Here is an 18,905-nt window from a genome sequence, read left to right as displayed (position 1 = left end):
CTTAAATTAGATCTATAATTCTACCATGAGGCTCTGGTGGTGTGAGGAGACCTCCTGACTTTGCTCCGATCATTTATAATGCCACCATAAGTCATCAGTGGAATTGCAGCATTCTTATTTATAGCAGCGCTTATATTGTTCCTTATATCGTTTATTATCCTCATTTGGAATGGCCCCAGCTCGTCAGGAGGAAAAGATGCTGCACAGCCACCAGCTTAGGCTATTTCTTAGCACAGAAATGGGGCCTTCCTGAGGAAGCAGGGATGTTATCAGGGAAAGGATGGATATAAATTGCCTGGACATCCTGTCCTCATTTCTGCCAGTCCTTCCATTCAGTCTGGGGAGGATTAAGGGGATGGCACAGTGCCTGAAGCTTCTGGTGATCTTTTTGCTTCTACTTTCCTTCTTGAGGAGGGCATGCTGAACCCCTGACAGTGCTCTCACCTGTGAGAAACTTGGACAGGGAAGGGGTCAAGAAATGATCACACAAGGCCACACCCTCCTCTCCCACTCTCCCACGCTATTCAGGTTTGAGCCAGACCTCTGCAAATACAAATCACGTCCTCTTTCCCACTAGAAGCAAGTTAAAATTAATAAATCAGGGATTTAAAATAAAAATAATAAAAAGTCAGATTTAAGTTCACCCAGGTATCCCCAATGGTTTTTCTTTCCAGGTGCATTATGATAATTGTCAATGACATCATCTCACACTATTTTTACACGAGAATTTTTTTTCCTTTTAATGGGTAGGAGATGAGCATGATCTCCAAGGTGGAGGTGGGGGAGAACAGAACCGTGCTTCACTTTATCTCAAACTGTTCATGCAGAATCCAACTTGCAGCAGCTGTTCAGCACGACACACCAGAGTCCAGATAATTAAAAGCACTTAAAAGCAGAGTATTTCAATAGGAAAAGTTGCAAGCACAGCCCCTAAGAAGCCATTGCACTGCCACTGTCCTGCCTTGCCAAGGGCAGTCCTAAACACAGGGGTAGAATTGGATGATCTTTCACTGTTCCTTCTGACCCAAACTCTTCTATGGTTCTAAATGTAGGATAAATTCTCTTAAAAGCTTATGAAAATTTTGCCTTTCTGGTTATTTCCCTGTTGTAAGCTTACCTGAATTTGTTCCTGTGGCCCGCTGGTTTCCTTACATCTCTGTCTTGGTGCTGGAGGGTTTCTCCCTCCGATTTAGCCATTAACTGTAGGGTTTAGCCTGGACAATTTATTCCCATAAATTACATGTTTGACAGTGGTGAGGGCACAGAGCTGCCTCTCCAGACATCCTGGCCACACACCTGGCTCCCAGGATGTGGATTTTGGAGGCTGCTGTGCTGCAGCCCCAGGGACAATCTGCCAGAGGGAAAAACCCTACTGACCTGGGGCTCCTGAGGCTCCAAAGGGACCTGTCCCTACCCCTGGTGCTCTCTCTGTGTGACAGGCACACACCCACTGCTCTCCCATCTTTGCAACCAAATACAAACCAGAAATGAGCAGAGAGCAAAGAGAGCTGGAAAAGAATCAGAGCAGAAGTGGGAATAAAGAAAATGAGGAGGAAGATTTCATATTCCTGTATCTAGACTCCTGCACAGTCTTGCAAGGCAATGATAATGCAGCACAGAGCTAGTGAATATGTCATGAACATTACTCTGAATTTTGGGACACAGCAGAATTCCACCAGGAGAGAGGGTTTAAATCTTGCAGCAGGAACACAGAAAATAAGTTCTTTTATAACACTCTCTTTTCAGAAAATGTATCCACATGTTGGAATCAGAAGGCCTTTTCAGGTAATTTAATTACACTTTTTCTCTGGAGTTTGAGAACATGAGAGTTGAACTCAGCAGAAAAACAACCCAACCTCTGAAAGCAGCAGCAGAGTGTGGGGATTTCATTCTCCTTGCAGAAAAGAAAGAAATCAAGGAAGCGGGGGGAATATGTCTGTGCTGCCATGTGGAATCATTCATTTTACACTGATCTCCATCAGCCAGCTGAAGCTTTGCTTAAATAAACACAGAGACTGAGGCTTTCAGAGGCAGCTCCCACTTGTCTTCCCTTGTGCAGTCCCCACTGCAGGACACAGGGAATGTAGGATGGGCTTGGAACAGGAGAATCATCCCCTTGTTTCTCAGGTTCTCTTGTTAATTGTTTTTTTTTCTGTGTATTTTTTGAAAATTAGAAGTCAGACAATGAAGTGAGGTAAGGAGCCATTCCTCACAGAGGCGCTTTGCATCTGGCTGTGGGGACAAAGTGTCTGAACAGCTGAAAAAAATCAGTCCAGAGAGAGCTACAATTGAATAAGTTTTAGGGAGAAGGTTTTTTTCCCCCCATATCTTGCTGAATATTGCAAATTTAGTGAACTGAGCAAGTGACCATCTGGGATTTTCATGTGAAGACATACGTCAGTGAAGAGCTATTCAAATCAGCCCCAGAGCTGTCTGTGTCACACTTCTGATGTCTTCTCTTCTATCACTAAAAAGTAGTTATACTAAGGACAAAATATCTTGAAAATGTTTAAAAAGAAAAGTAATTTAAATAGTAAAAATAATGATCCCTTTCAGCCTCCTGTATATCAAAGGGTTTGTTTTGGCCACTTGGCTTTCTGTCACTGTCATTAGCTGTGTCTGGGTTGGAGCAGGGCAGACAGAGAGGGATGTGTGAGTTCCACTCAAAGCCATTAAAGCCTGTGAAATTGGACAATTGGCTATGCAGACAGCCCTCAGAAGTATTTAGAGCACTTTTGGTTCTTGGCCGAGGCCTGAAAATGGAGATGGAAGCAAGAAAATAACTTTATATGTATATTGGAGCTTTGGAAAAAAAAGGGAAATAAAAAAGCATTGAATGGGGGACATGGAAACATGAAACTTCCAGACTCTGCTAAGTCTTTATCCCTTCAGAAGTATTTTTCCAGGTATGGCTCACACCACACCCCACAATACTTAACCAAACTCATGGTGAAATTTCACATTATGCTGACATCAGGTTAATGAAATTTCTTTACACAGAATTGCAAAACCAAGACTTCCATCCATCCATCCATCCATCCATCCATCCATCCATCCATCCATCATCCATCCATCCATCCACCCATCCATCCATCCTCCAAGCTGACAAAGCTGATTCTGCTTTATGAATGATCCCTGTTTGGAAAGACAAGTAATAACAAGCAGTTATTACTTTGCCCCATTGCTGTCGCTGACCCTTCCGTGGATTTCAGTCTTTCCCTCCCAAGATCCATTGCTCCTGCCATGGTTTCAGCCCAGCCTGGGAAGGGACAGCTTGTGCCATCTGTATCCTCACTATATTAAAGGACTGGACTAAATTCATCAGCACTTTATGCTTTTTTACCCCATAGCCCTGCTCCCTTCAGTGTTTTTTGGATTATGCTGTAGGTGTTTAGACTGTGCCCTTGCTTTGCAGGTGAACTTTTCTGTCAGGTACATAGAAATGATTGAAAAGCTCTGTTTTTTCTCCAGAATTGTAGGCTCTTTTTTTTGTTTATTCATCTGCCAGTAGGTGCATTTTCTCTCTTGCTAACATGGAATATCCAGACAGGATGACATTTTTTTCTCTGAAACATTACCCAGCCAAACCCTGCAATAAATAGCTGTATCTTCAGAAGATTTTGAGATACTGATTGTAGGACTCTTGAAAAATCTCTCTGTAAGGAGCAAAGGGTTTGAAATCATGACTGTGATTAAGCTACTGACATCCTGTTCTCTGGTTTGGGGCACAAAAGTGCATGGAAAAAGTGCCATACCTTGTTATAAGAGCTGTTAAGTGATCAGACCTCACAGTCTTTTTAAAATGACCTAAATTTATATTTAAAATCATTAGATTTCCCTTACAAGATCAGACAGTACAGGGCTGTGTGAAGCACAGGGAGGGCTACGATGGGCATGGACTCAAATACAGCTGCAGGTTGTGCCCACCAAGCCAGCAGGAGGAATTTGGGGCACAAGGCCACAGTCCAGAGCATTTGGTTTCTGGTGGAATTATGATCAAGAGGCTTGGAAGGTTTCCCTGTGAGTGCTGAGCCATCTCAGAAGTCCTGCCCAGCAACAGAAGCCTGACAGCAAACTTCTCTGCCTCACTTTCTTGTTCTCTAAACCTTGAAAATAGCATTCACTATGTCCTATCTCCCCAAGTTTTTGTGGTTTTCTATTACAAATCTCCCTAGATTAAAGTGGGATCTGATTTCACTCAAACTCTTGCTTGTTCTGGAGTAAAATTTGAGGTGACAAGAGGGTACATTTTCCTTAGAACTGTCTGTTACCCTCAAGTCAGCAGGAATGAAATTGTCTGACGATGCCCTCCCCTTGGGAACCTCTCTGAAAATGAGATGTATCTCTCATGAGGACCTCTCAGCAAGCACAATTGAAATATCTTTGTGACTGCAGTAGCTCAGTAATGAATGAATTAATTGATTTCACCCTCAGCTGCTTCTTCATCGACCCCGCTGGCCCCACAGTGGGGAAGGAGCTTTGTTCCAGTTCCAGTTTCCCTCAAAGCCCTGTTCTATTTAAAGGCAGATGAAAAAGGCTTCAGGGCTTAGAATGGGAATCCCAAAACCTCCATTCTGGATAGCAGCCAGATGGGTCATCAAGCTGCACACTAAGTTTGGAGAGAGGGATGGGAACTCCACCCTTCAGCCACTCTCAGGGGCTCTGTTACAGGTGGAAAGTGGGTCTGAGGAGTTTGATGTCCTAACAGTGCATCTACCTCAGTCTGAGATTGTTCAAGGAGCTTGTGTGGACATCTCTGGGTCTCCAGGCAGCCCCAGTTCTTCCCTCCCTTCTTAATCCAAATTATCTTCAGGGAAACCTGTCAAGGACTCATGGATCTATCAGCCTCCTTCCCATCTATAAAATTTTGGTGTGTTCAGCACTTCTAATTTCCACAAACAGCAGAATGATCATAGGCACCACACAGATTTTGCAGAACTCAGTGTCTAATCTGGGAAATGGCAGAGAGGACACAGCAATTAGAAAAATTCTGGTGAAATGAGCCACCAGGGACTGAAAAGAGTGAGTCCCCTTGCCATGCCCAGGCAAACAGCTCCCCCCCAACACAAGTGAGTGCCTGGGGGTCTCATCCCCTCATTAGCACAGGCTGCTGGGGGTTAGAGAGCACAGACAGACCTGTGGGACTGGGGTCACTGAGGAGCTGCTAAAATCCAGAGGTTATTCCCACACCCTGAAACATAAATCACACCCTGCTGAAGGTGTGTACAGGGCATCAGATGCAGCAGCTTCTTATTGGCATGCTCCAGTCAGCTGAGACTGCTCCAGAAGTTCTGTCCTCATGGATTTGAACTGTGGCTCCCAAGTGTCACTCCCAGAGACACTCTTCTGTGTCTTTGACAAGTTGTGTGGATTCTGCTGTGCCTCAGTTTTCCTGCTGTGTTCTCCACTTCTGTTCTCTTGGTCCATTGCAAAGTAGATGATCTCAAATACTGCCCTTCTTCTGGAAAGCATTGCTCCTATTCTGTCTGTTTTAAATTTAAAAGTGGAATATTTTAATTAGTTTTTCAAAGGAACATCTGAGTGTTCAAAATGCTGTTGTTCCACCGCTAACAAAAATTAAAGATTTAAAGTTTTAAAATTAAATACTTTAACAGAACTGAGTTTCTTGATTTTGTCAAGTGGACATAGACATTTTGCAGTTTCATCTTTGATAAAGGTTAAAATATTTCCTCTCAGTACTGGATGCAGAAGAGGAAACAAGTCCAAACTCCTCTGCTGAGGGAGGAATGGATGAATCTTAGGAAGGACATAATAAAGCAGCTTCAAATATCTTTGGACAGCTGCTTCCTGTGCTCAGGCCTGTCTTAACTCCTGATTTTCCCTTGTTTTATTCCTTTCCTAAGCCACCTGGCCATTGCAAGGCTTGTCTCTAGAGCTGCTGTAGAGCACAGAGTTTGTCCCAGTCTCACACAGGGACTGTGCAAACAGTAAATGGGATGTCCTGGTGAGGAGGGAGGGGGAATGCCAGAACTACCAGCATTCTGAACTCTGGCTCCTGATCCATTTCCAGTTGTGCCATCCCCAGAGGGGCTCAGATTCAGCATCCAGAGCTGAGCAGCCAGGCCCAGCTCAGCCCCCAGAGCTGCCTCGAGCAGACATCAGCTCAAAATAGCAAAGAGCTGCTCCTCAGCCTCACTGGAGAACTTGCCCAGTCTCTTTTCACTCCTTCTCCTCACTTCTTTTTCTGCTGTGTTTCACTTTGGAGGAAGAGAATTGTTTTGACTGTATCTTCCTTGTAGACATTAAATACCTTTCAAAGCAAGGTCATAGTCCCTGCAGCTCTGACAGCACACGAAGATAACAGCTCAGGCTGGGTTTGCTGCCCTTGGTGCAGGCAGGGAGCTGCTTCTCCCTGTCACAGGGAGTCTCTCACAGCTCAGCATCCTCAGTGCCCCAGGAGGAACAAAACTTTTCCTTCCATGTGCACACCTGTGGGGCTGGATGGGTCAGATCTCCCAGGTGATTCATGAGCTGGGCATCTGCATGGTTCTTTGGGTTTCAGATGCACCCAGAGGTTCTTGTTTCCAAGGAGAAATAAGGCATCCAGAGCCTGGAGAGGCACAGCCTGGGAACAGAACAGCCAAGGGTTTGTGGAGGTGCAGCCTGGGCAAAACCCTGTGGAGCACCTCACGTTCCAAGAGAGGCCCTGGCAGCTGGCTCATCTTCCCACGTCACACTGGATGTTGGAAAAGAGGGAAAACACACGAGTTCATTTCCAGCACCTCTCCTTGTCGACAGGTGACCTTTTCAGAGCTCTGGGGCTCCAGGGAGAGGCAGCCTGGGAAGTGTTCATGTGGTGCTTGACAAATGAAGGTGCTAAATGAGGGGAGGGAAGGCAGCTCTGGAGAGCTCCAGCCATGGGAAGTCTCTCTCACCAGCAAGGGAAATGTTTGCTTTGGCTCCCATGCTGAGGAACAGGGGCAGGCTGGTGCAGGGGCTCAGGAGGAGCACTGGGAATTGTTTGTCCCAGCTGGCAAAGGAGGCCAGGCTGGCAGCTCTCCCTGTCTCACTGTTCACAGCTCTGCTTGCCAAGCACTCAGGAGAGCTCAGAGGGGATTGTGTTGCTTTGTGCCTCCAATCTGCAAGGTGAGGAACGTATCTTTCCCCACCACCACCATCCTGCACACTCTAAATTCCAACCTCTGATTGCCCAGGGGTGGCACCTACTGCTAGGACACGTGAGAGCAGGTGCCAATGCTTCACACTGGTTTGTCCCAGCTGGCAAAGGAGGCCAGGCTGGCAGCTCTCCCTGTCTCACTGTTCACAGCTCTGCTTGCCAAGCACTCAGGAGAGCTCAGAGGGGATTGTGTTGCTTTGTGCCTCCAATCTGCAAGGTGAGGAACGTATCTTTCCCCACCACCACCATCCTGCACACTCTAAATTCCAACCTCTGATTGCCCACGGGTGACACCCACTGCAGGGACATGTGAGAGCCAGGTGCCAATGCTTCACGCTGACACTGGGTGTGGAGCTCGTACAGAGCCTGTGGTGATCACACAGCCTGCCTTGGAGTCTTCTGTCCCCTTCAGTCTCCACTTTCTCCACTTTAGTTCCACTTAGGGGGAACAGTTCCCCTTCCTGTTAATAAATTTCAGTTTTGCACTGGAGCACACAACCCACACTGTAATCCATCTCCACCTCCCTCTGCACCTCCCTTGCCCAGGAGATCCCAGCTGGCCCCTTCCAGACCTTCCCTGCTGGCCTCTCCCAGGCGCCAGCCCCATCAGCCAGCACTGTCCCCAGTGCATCTTGTGGCTGCTGAGATGGGAATCCGGGCTAGGAGAGGACTTCTGGAGCCAGGGATAACTGTGTAAGCCCTGACTAACCACAGGGAACCACCCAGCTCCTGAATCTGCCTCGCCTGATCTGTCAGGAAGAGTTTGCAGCCTGACTGCTGCTGCCTCTGCCCCCCCCCAGCCAGGCCTGTATGGTTGTGTTCGAGGGTGCCAGGACGAGGGAAGAGAGGAGAATCTTGACTCCATGTTTCAGAAGGCCGATTTATTATATTATGATATATATTATATTAAAATGCTATATTAAAACTATACTAAAAGGCATAGAAAGAAAAGATTCGTCAGAAGCTAGAAAGGACAGGAGAGGAATGGAATGAATAACAAAAGCTCATGACTCTCAGATTCTGACACAGCTGCATCTTTGATTGGTTATTAAGTAGAAAAAACTCACATGAACCAATCACAGATGCACCTGTTGGTAAACAATGTCCAGACCACATTGCACCGCCATCAGACAGTTAACTGTTTACATTTCTTTTCTGAGGCTTCTCAACTAGAATAGGAGAAAAATCCCAGCAAAGGATTTTTCATAAAATATCATGGCAACAGGGCTGAGTGTGGTGGATGCAAACACAGCTTTCTGCTGGGTGAGCTGGAAGGGCTGGGAGCAATGCCTGCTTGGATTACACCCCACTGCAGCTCCGTGGTTTGTACACAATGACAAAATTGGACTGGCTGTGGGTTTGCAGCTCTAGGTAGCTCAGCTTCTTCTGCATCACTCGCTTCTGGGAATGGTCAAACAAGATGAGTTTTGGTTGAGCAGCTCGTGTTTTTGGAAAGTTTTTTATGTTGGAAAATGTGATTCATGGGTTGTGGATTTTCTGGCGAGATAAAAAGTTTGCAAACAGATCTGTTCAGCTCAAAATCTCTTCCTGGATTGCTGTTGTTCTAAAATAAAATCAGTCTATAAAACGTTCAACTCAAACTTCAAGGCACTTTTTCAGCAGAACGCTCTTTGTCCCCTCCCCTGAAAGGCTCTCAATGAAATATCTGGGGATTTTTTTTTCTTTGAACTAAAAAAAAGCCACAACCAGTTTCTATGTTGGTTTTCCATGGAGGATGGGAAACCAACGAGTTTTTCTCACTGGCTATAAATAAGATTCCCCCCAATTTCCACAACTGACCAAGGTGTGTAGGTATCACCCCTTTCCACATTCCCCATGCTGGATCCCACCTTGAGGGCCCACAGATCCATTGCTCAGCACTGAAAAGATGCAGCTGATTCCTTCCTCCTTTCCCTTTCACTGTCTCTGCCTTTTGGGGTGTAGCCAGCACCAGAAGGAGAATGAAATGAGTGAAAAAAGCTGTTTTGTTCTTTGCCAGCTCAGTTGGAACTGGGAAGCACTGGAAGTCTCCCAACTAAGTCCAGCTTTGGAAGACCTCCAGCCCACTTTGTCGGGGCCTGAGGCTCCAGAGGTTCTGCAGAGTGGCTGAACTTCTGGGAAATGCCACATACAACCCAAAGACTTCAGCAAAGCAGGGTTGATGGGAATTGGAAGAGTGTATACCTGACTGAGGGAAAAAAAAATATTAGTCCAGAAGATCTGAATTTATATATTCTTGGAGGGTCATGCTCAAGTTCATTTATGAGAATGCTGATAAACACGATTATAAATTATTTTAGGGAAGTCGTGGTTGTCTCTGTTCTGAATTTGCTGGTGAAGAGGAGGAGGAACACTGAGCAGGAGCACTGACAGGCTGACCTGCACACCAGCCCAGTGTACAGGACATTTATGCACCCTCAGTCTGGATACCCACAAACCTCCAGACACAGATCTCCAGTTAGCTCACAACATGAGGCCACAGAGGCTCTTCTGGACCTCAGGCTCCAAGTGTACTCCTGCCATTCCAAACAGCAAAGTCCTTCATGTCCCAAAGCTCTCAGGAGCCACAGATGCTGAGCTGGTGCCAGGTACAGGCACAGAGCACACACAGACCCTTGGGAGGGACTGCAGGGAGGTTTTACTCCTCCAGCAGCCAGTTTTTATTCCCTGGCACTATTGCTGCATTGGGGAGTTAACAGAAGTTTGGGGTTTTGGCATTTTTAACTGCTGACAGCTCCTGCTGATTTTCTAATCATGGTTTGAATCTTTGCCCAGCTCAGCCAGGAAGGCTCTGGAGCTACCTCCAGTGAGCAGTGAGAAAGGACTTGAGCACACAGGAGCCTTGAGGGGACAAAGAATGGACAGCATGGGCACCTGATGGGAATTTTCCATCCTGTTGTGCCTGGATTCCTGCCCCCAGGAAGTCAGGGCACACTCCCACCTCCAGCCCCTGCAGCTGAACTGTTCTTTAATGCCAGGATAACTTGTGGCAGCACTGACTGCACCTGGAATTGCCTCCACATGGCACAGACAGGCCACGTGTGCAGCCCTGGGAGCAGTTGTTGTGTTGGAGCACCAGGGTAAGGCTGTGCCAAGGCTGCCTCAGTAGAAATGTGTGGATCCAGGTTCCTGCCCTCCACTCCCATGGGACACCTGCTCCCAGTCCCTTCTTGTGGCCATGGTAACAAAGAAAATCCTGCTCACCAGGCACTCTCCACCCTATTGATTCATTGGGAGATTTATTGCAGAGACCTGATCTCTGTGAAGGAGCTAAATCCAATTCACTAAGGAATTACAAGCCTGTCCGATCAATAATCTATTTATCTCCTTCACTTTGCCATCTTTAAACACTCCAGCGCTGTCAAAAGAAATTGAAAGCTTTTTAAAAATAAAATTATTGGACTCTGGAATGGCTCTGCTGAGGCTTCTGGAAAACATCTTAAATCCAGGATGGATCCAGTTCAGATCCAGCACTGAGGAGAGGTCTGTCACAGCTCCAGTGACTCAACAGCAATCCAGCAAGGCAGGCAGAGATAGCAGGGGATCCTGGCACTCAACAGAGAAACAATCCAACCCAGGACATCCCAGGTGCATGGACATGCAGTGTGCAGGAGACACTGATGTCCAAGAAAGGATCACAGAGACATTGGAAGAGCCTAGGAGAGGCTCCTATACATGTGTGAGGGGCTCAGAGTGAAGATGCAGAGTCAGCCCCAGCTGGAAATATCTTACAGAGACCCCTGGAGCTGCAGGCTGCATTGGTTCATGACCTGGACACACCATGAAGCTGAATTTAATCAGCACATGGCTTCAGAAGCAGCCATGGAGTCTCCCAAGGGCAGAGGTGGGCTCCATCCCAGAAATAATGTTGGTTTCCAGCTCTCATGCAGCACTTCTAATTAATAGACCATAAAGCAGTTTGTGTGGAAGCAAACCCAGGCAGAGAGGAGACAGGATGAGCTGGGAGCCAGCGTCAGAGCAGGAGCAGGACCAGAGCCTCTTTGAAGAAGAGGAGTTTCCATCCATTTCCAAGCTTCCCAGATAATTTATCTGACAGATGCAGGCCCTTACAAACGCAGGGGGAACTGCAGGATCAGCTCGTACACATCAACTGCCTTCACAGCATGAGCTCCTTGCCAAAGCAATATTTGTGCACATAATTAAGCCTTTCTCCAGACCAACTCTTAAACAGAATATTATTTGCAGTCCCAGTGGGACCGATCCATATATTCTGCTGGCCAAAAGATGGGATTTTCTTTTTGGTAGAGTACAACTGGGGCATCACAAGCACAGTTTCTGGAGAGCAAGCCTGATGTTCACACCTGGAGTCAGAAGTGTTTGAGGAAGGCAGAAGTTCTGCTGACATTAATGGTGTTACACTGGTGCCTGTGGGGGATTTTGGCCCTTTTGGGATATTTGCTCCCCAGATTGCCCCATTTTTAACAGGTTCATGTAGCTGTATTTCTGAAATGGGACTCCTGTGCTGAAGCTGGGAAGGGCTAAAATTCTCCAGAGTGGGAGAGGGACCAGTTCCTCTCACTTCAGAGGTTAATGAAGAGAGTCACCAGGATAATTAATGTTTTACTGATGAATTAGTCTTTCTCTGAAGCAGTTCTGCCTTTCCCTGTGCAGAGTCAGGGTCCTCTGGTGCTGTGACACATCCCTTGCTTTGTCCTGACTCTTGGAACAGGCTCCTGTGCATCTGCCTCTGCAACAGGGGACTTGTGTTCCTGCGGGAGGGAAACCTCAGAGCCAAGAGCTGTGCTGGAGTTTGAGACACTCCAGACTGACAGCTGCCAGGATTAAGCTTTTTTTTCCAAACAGAATTAACACTTCCAGTCCCGACTTGGAGCACCTTGGCTGTCCCTGTCCTGAGCCTGTTTCATCACCAGCCACCCACCAGCTCTGCCAAAGGGCTTCACTTTTCCTCTGAAGAACCATCTGTCCTTCTCCTTGAATCCCTTCTCCTTGAGATTTTCCTGCCTTCTCCATCCCCCAGTTTTACTCCAGCCCTGACCCTAAGTCTGTTTATTGATCCTAAGTCTGACTCGAGTCACACTCCTTTTTTCAAGTCCTCTTTCTAAAGAGCATGACTGCAGCACTTCACTAAAGAGCAAATGCCCTTGTTCTCTTGTTATTGGAAGTGTGAGAAAGTGCGTGGTGACCATGCCAAAGAAATCAGTAACCTTTCAGTGGCAGTTTGTAGAGCACAGTGAAACATTGCAAAAAGCTGCCGTCACACAAGGACTTTCTCCCTTGGCTGCAGGCACATTTGAACTGTGATATCCAGGGGGTGGAAAGCTGAGAGTGATTTCACAACATTGTTCCTGAAATAATCCTGCTAAAGTCAAGAGGGCTCCTTGAACAGAGCCCCTGGAGTCCTACAGTGCTCAGAGTCACAGCAACATCATCTCTGTGTCCCACACAGAGGTTGAGGTGAAGAAAAGGCCCCTCTCCCCTTTGGGGTGAATTTGGCACCTCTCAAGATCACAGGTTGTCATCCTGGTTTGGCACAAGGCATGAACCTCATCACTGAGAGTTTTTGGCAGACTATTTTAGGGAAAGGATTTTGTATCGACACCTCGGATAGGATGAAGATATACTGTAAAGGTATGTAAGCCTTGGGTTTTCTGGTCAGCTCTTGTCAGAAAGAGAAAGCAGAATCGAAAACTTGACCTTTTTAGTGAAAAATGAATACTACAACATTTTGCTGTTTCACAGGGGAGGGAAACGTAGAGGTAATTTAAAAATCCTGAAGTGTGGCAAAACAGGGCTGCCATCCTCAGCCTGTACTCCTGAAAAGCTGAGGATTGGAGGTCGGCTTCTCCCCAGACTCACCCTGCCAGCAGTCACCTCTGCCCCCAGTCCTCAAAATCCCCTTTCCCCATCCTGCCTCACCTCCTGACGTGTTTGCAGCTGCCCCTCAGGCAGTCCCTTCCTCGGACACCCATCCATCTCTGTGGCCTTTCCTCCTGTCCATTTAAATGCCACCTGTGATTTATGGCCCGGCAGCTCCCAAGCACATGCTGGTGTGTTATGTGGCACTGGTGTAAGGCAGACTGCCCTCAGCCACACAGGAAGCAAACTAATTTATGCCTGGCTTTTTTTCTGTTTTTACTTATTTTATTCCCCAGCATAATTCTGGTTGTAATGTCCCATCTACACCACATCAATACCCTTTCACCGCCAGCAAGGGAAAACAAAAAGTAAATATTTCATTTCCCATTCCCTCCCCTCCTAAAAGGTTTTGCCAGAGCTGGCTCACCCAGCATGGCCCGGGGTGAGACAAATGGGAAGCGACTGTGGGCTGCCACAGGGGTGCTTTATGGGGAGAGCAGTGCCCACAAGTGTCAGGTTTCCAGGATAGCTGCTGTCTATTGGTGCATGAACAGAACAAATGCAAACATCTCCTGTATCAGGTTAAATTACTGGCCTGAGCTAATCCCAGGCTCCAATTCATCCCTAATTTATCAGTCTGCTGATGCCATTTGCTGCATGGAGCTCTATTCAGAGAGCACATCAAAGTGCTCCAGGAAAAGAGAATTAAAAAAAAAAAAAAAAAAGAAAAAAAAATAGACAGAGAGAGGAAGAAGGCTAAAGTGCTCCAGGAAAAGAGAATTAAAAAAAAAAAAAAAAAAAAATAGAGAGAGGAAGAAGGGTAACAAAATGTTATGCAGGAAGTATTAAAAGGCTAAAATAAATCTCTGGCCAGGGGCATTGACAAAATCTCTTGGCAGCTGGAGGGATTCGTATCCTGCTGGATCCAGGACATCTGCCACGAGTCTTTGCCTGACTGAGGAGCATTGAGATTCTCTCAGAGCCTCACCATGCTCCCCAGGCTGAGACACAAGCCCTGGAGTCCCGGGTCCTCTTCACATCTCCCTAAAATTGTGGGTCAGGGACAACCCATTTCACTGTCCCTGCATTTTTTGGAGAGAGGGTAGAAAGACAGTGATTTTGCTAAAAATTCCAGCGGAGTCCAGGTCTCCCAGAGTGCTGGAAACACAGGATAACGTTCCACTGACCCAGCTACCTCAGAGTTTTCACTTTTTCTTAGTCTGGAAGGAGATTTGAAGTCACTGGGCAGACCCTCAACAGAGGAGACCTCTATGCACACACAGCCTGTGAATTACAAAACTCCAGCAACTCAAAAATGTCACTGCACTGGGATTACACCACAGCCAGAGACTTCCTGCACTCCTGTGTGTGTCACTGTGGTGCTGAGCAGTGCTGAAGGGGGGATGACAAACCAGGGTAAGCCCTGATCCCTCCCTTCCCTGCTGAACACAGAACAAAAGGCAGAGTTTCCTCTGGAAATCAAGTTCCTGCTCTGGAGCTGCTTGAGATCATCGTTTGTTTTCCTCCAAAAAGAACTGCTGCAAGACAAATACCTCTCTGCAGACCACTGAAGTAGGTCACATTAGGCAGTGCTCTGGAGAGCTTGTCTGGCACTTCCCCATCAGCAAGCACTGCTCTGCTCATTTCTTTCCCTTTCCTCCCTCTCTCCCCCATCCCTCCTCTCCTTCCATCGCTCTAACTCTGCAAAAAGGGGACTCTGTGAAGGGGAAACATCTCAAGGAAAAGCCGTGCTCTGCTTTGGCAGCTGGAAGAATCAATGCAAACACAGTCTCTGCCTGCAGACAGCGGCTTGCACTGGCACAGCTTCAGCAGCCAGGCAAAATCCTGATGGTATGAGCAGAGCAAGGCAGGGCTGGGCAGGGATGAGCCCTGTGGGCCCCCAGGGAGCAGGACTAGGGTATAAGGACTGTACTATAAGGTCAAATATTATTTAAGTGATAGACATCAGGCACTGGAGCATCCTGAGGGATTTATAAATATTTATTTACTTTTCCAGAGCTGATGGACAGATGTGAAGGGTCCTCTGCTGCCCATGCCAAGGGGGTGACCAGGGACATCCCAGCTGGACTGCTGCCTTTCCTCAAACCTAAAGGAAGATCCCATCTCCTCCCTGAGGGCACTCCCAGCTCCAGCAGCACCTCCAGCACTGCTGTCTGCCCCTTCTCCCTCCCAGTGGGATGCCTGAGCCAGGAATCCCAGACTCCTTGTTTATTTTCCAGCTGGGAGTGATCAGCACCTTCAGGCAGCTCCAGGCTGGAATGCTGCCGGGATGTTACACCCCAGACAGGCAGAATGAGGGTGAGCTAAATACAGGCACTTGTTTCAGTTTATAAATTAGCACCCCCAGCCCACAGGACGGGCAGATGTAGCAAAGTTTGTGTGATTAAATGATAAAGTCTGGACATCACAGAGTAAGCTGGCCCAGGTGTGGAGTTACAATTGGCCAGAAAAAGCCAACATGAATTTTGGGATTTTTCTTCTCTTCCTTGGGCACTGTGCAGAGCTCAGGCAAAAAATCCACTCTCCTCTCCCTGTAAAGGCTGTAACACATCAGAGCCCCACTGCATCCCTGCATCCAGCATCCCCATGGCATTCCTGATAACCAGAGGGTCACAGCGAGAGCATTTAGTGCCCAGAGCCAGAGGAGTGATTCCAGAGCCAGCAGCTCTCAGGCTCTCCTGTGGGACACCTGGACAAAAATCTCAGGACCTCCTGCCTGCAAGAGGTACCACAGCCCCAGCAGTGTGTCCTGCTCCCAATGATAACCCAAAATCTATTTTGGGACTGTCTGGTCTTGAAAAGGGCTCTGCAGCTCCAGCTCTAGAGGAAATGCAACCAGGATTATACTAACAAAGAGGAAATTGAACTCAGTGGCTTGACGCTGTCTGAATTTTGAAAGAATTTCATTCTGGATGTTTAGGAAGCTTCTGTCTCTTGCAGATGAGCTGCATCCATTGCCAAATGTATGTCCTCTCAGAGAGAAAAATGAGGTTTATTTCTGTTACAAGCCTACAGGACTTGTTTCAGTTTTGCATATTTCTTTTCTAAATGGGAGCATTTTAGAGGAAAAGAAAATACTTCAAAAATCCTTCCTAAAAAGTGACTCTGAAAATGTTTTGATCTGATTGATCCATCAAGCAGTGGCTGAGGGAAAGGAAAAGATGACAGCTGCTCCTTTTGTTGCATGCTGTTCTGATTAGCCTCAGATAAGGTGCTCTCTCTCACCCCTGGCCCTCCACGTAGGGAATGCACAGAGCTCTGTAGGCTCCACTGAGGACACTCCATGTGGGAGCAGATCTCCTGCTGCTGGAAGGAAAAGATTTCTTTTTGCCCAGGACTGTTTGGAAAACCATGGTTGGATTTAAATTCAGAGTAAAAACAATAAAAATTTAGGGAAGACTTTAGGGGTTTTTCCAAAAGAGTTCAAAGGTAGCTCTGTGATCTGTTTTTCTGAGGATGGGGGTAACTATTCTGTATCAGCCCTGGATGGATGGAAAGGACTTTTCTTTCCTTCTTTTCCTTCTTTGTGCCTCCTCTATTCCCAACCCTCCACTCCCACCCAGGAGCAGAGGGTGATTTGTTTACTGGCTGCAATGAAACCCACCTAATATAAAGTCCATGGCTAAAGCCTGTGGACATCAGGGCAGCCTTAATGAAATTTCTTTGCCTGAAACACATTAGTAGGCACGAGCTGAGACTGGAAAAAAGATTAGACTGCTGAAGAGCTGGCAGAGCTGGAGCTTTCAGTGTGAAAATCAGCAGAGAGAGCATGGCAGAAAAAGGAGCCAGACTCACAAGGGGCTGATCTGGCTGTGCTAACATCCTGGCTGCCTGAGCCCCATGCTCATGCCTGTCCTTTTCCCAAATCCCTTCTGATCTCAGCCCTCCCTGTGGGCCTGCAGAGACCTCACATCTTCCCATCCTCCCTGGCCTGCAGCAGAGCTGGCAGAGAGGATGAGATCCTGTGATGGTCAAGGCAATAAGCTCCTGCTGGCTTGGTCAGGGAGAGGAGCCAAGGCTCTGGAAGCTCTGCAGAGATCTAGATTCCCTTGAAGCTGAGGCAAGGCCTGCATGCTTTTGCTTGATTTCCACTGCAGTTCTGTCCTGGATTTGAGTCCATTTTACACTGAGGCAGCAGAGATGCCCAAGGGCTGTGTTTCTGTGCAGAGAGCAGAAGGGAGGTCAGACACAGGGAAGCCCTCAGGCTGTGTTAATGTCTCCCTGAAGACAGGCAGCTGAGCAGATGGCATCTCAGAGCCCAGCACTGTGCTCACACCAGCAGCTTTTATAACCCTTCAGCTGATGACCCCAACGTGTCACCTCCCAGGTTTGCACCTGGAAGAGAGCATGGCTGGAAGTCCCTGCAGTGCAAGAACAACTTCAGTTTTGAGAGGAGCTGGCAGCTCCTCCCATCAGTCAAAGGTTCAGAGGCAAGGCTGTGCACACTGGAGCCAGAGAGCCAGGTGGGATTTGGAATGGGACACTTTCCTTCCTGGACACCTCTGTCCAAGTGCTGTCAGACATGGATCTGGGGGTGATTTGGTGGGAACTGGGCTAGAGAGGACTTCTCTCTCTGGTGCCACACAAGGAGATGCGCCCCTCTCGGGCCACCAAACCCTGCTGGCACAGCTGGCTTTGCCCAGATCACCCAGAGACCCTGAACTGCTGGGATTTGACACAGGCACAGCCAACATTAACCCTGAGTGTGGAGTGACAGGACAAGGGGCAATGGCTTCACACTGACAGAGAAGAGGTGAAGATTATATATTAGGAAGAAATTCCTCCCTGTGAGGGTGGGCAGGCCCTGGCACAGGGTGCCCAGAGCAGCTGTGGCTGCCCCTGGATCCCTGGCAGTGCCCAAGGCCAGACTGGACAGGGCTTGGAGCAGCCTGGGACAGTGGGAGGTGTCCCTGCCATGGCAGGGGTGGAATGGATGAGCTTCAAGGTTCCTTCCAACCCAAACCATTCTGAGATTCTGATTTGCACAATTTCTCTGTGCCTTGAAATGTGGCCATCAGTCATGGCATCGAAAAACCCGTTACCTTTCTTTAAAAAGCAATGAATAATTATCAAACTATTGCAGGACTGGTCCTTCAGTTCCTCTATTTTTCTTTAATTCCAGCATAGTCTGGCTCTGACTGCCTCCCAGAAGACAAATGTTTGACTTTTCTGCTGTACCCTTTCAGATGCGTTACAGACCTGTGATCTTGTCTGTGCTCTTAATGGCTTTGTCAAGAGATCATTTCTGCTCAAGCCTTGTTAGTCTTAATAAAGATTAAATAAAGCCATGAATACATTTGTGGTTTCCTTTTTGCTGGGCTGTAATTTGACTAACAAGTTAAATTAATTTGGAAGCTGATAATTATTTGGTTAGAAGTCGATGGAAGGAAGTTTAAGTTGAAAATGGACTTTCCATGGGAAGAAAAGGGATACCAGTTTTTAGAAATATAAACTGAATGTGGAAAACAGGATGAGTGACATTTTGAAAATCCTTTCTCATTAACTGCCTTTAGCTTTCAGTATATGTCATTTTTATCCCCATTTGTAAAGCTAATATTTCTTTCTGTCACATCTGTTGGGCAGACAAATCCATGAAGCCAGAAAATGTTGGTGAGGGAGTTACAAAAGCAGGGAGATCATTGGAAAGATAACAGTCCATTTCCAAAGCTTGAATCCCAGAATGAATTCCTTTCCCCTGTGATCTCCAAATTCACATTCTGGAAAACAGTGTTCATGCTGTGCCACTACAGACCATCTTGTGATCTAAATGGAGAGAGTGTTTTGGCACTCTGTTTTCATTTGTTAATTGACTCCTCTCTTGCTTAAGATAGGAATTGGAGTAGTTTGTGATAAATGGATTACACAGTGCTCTTTGTTTCAGCACTAAGCTAGTGAAATAAATGTAAAT

The 18,905-nt window shown here is 47.1% G+C and overlaps 1 long non-coding RNA gene across 1 annotated transcript; it reads left to right on the top strand.

Annotated features, from left to right (window-relative positions):
- Positions 1-12,402: 12,402 nt before the first annotated feature.
- LOC120507489 lies at positions 12,403-18,286 on the top strand. The gene is made up of 3 exons (XR_005628784.1): positions 12,403-12,748; positions 14,994-17,460; positions 18,120-18,286. It is a non-coding gene; the product is annotated as an uncharacterized LOC120507489 (long non-coding RNA).
- The last annotated feature ends 619 nt before the right edge of the window (positions 18,287-18,905 follow it).

The sequence above is a fragment of the Passer montanus genome, unplaced genomic scaffold (assembly GCF_014805655.1).
Source record: "Passer montanus isolate IOZ18808 unplaced genomic scaffold, ASM1480565v1 scaffold43, whole genome shotgun sequence".
Classification (NCBI taxonomy): Eukaryota; Metazoa; Chordata; class Aves; order Passeriformes; family Passeridae; genus Passer; species Passer montanus.
This window is presented reverse-complemented; position numbering and strand designations above follow the sequence as displayed.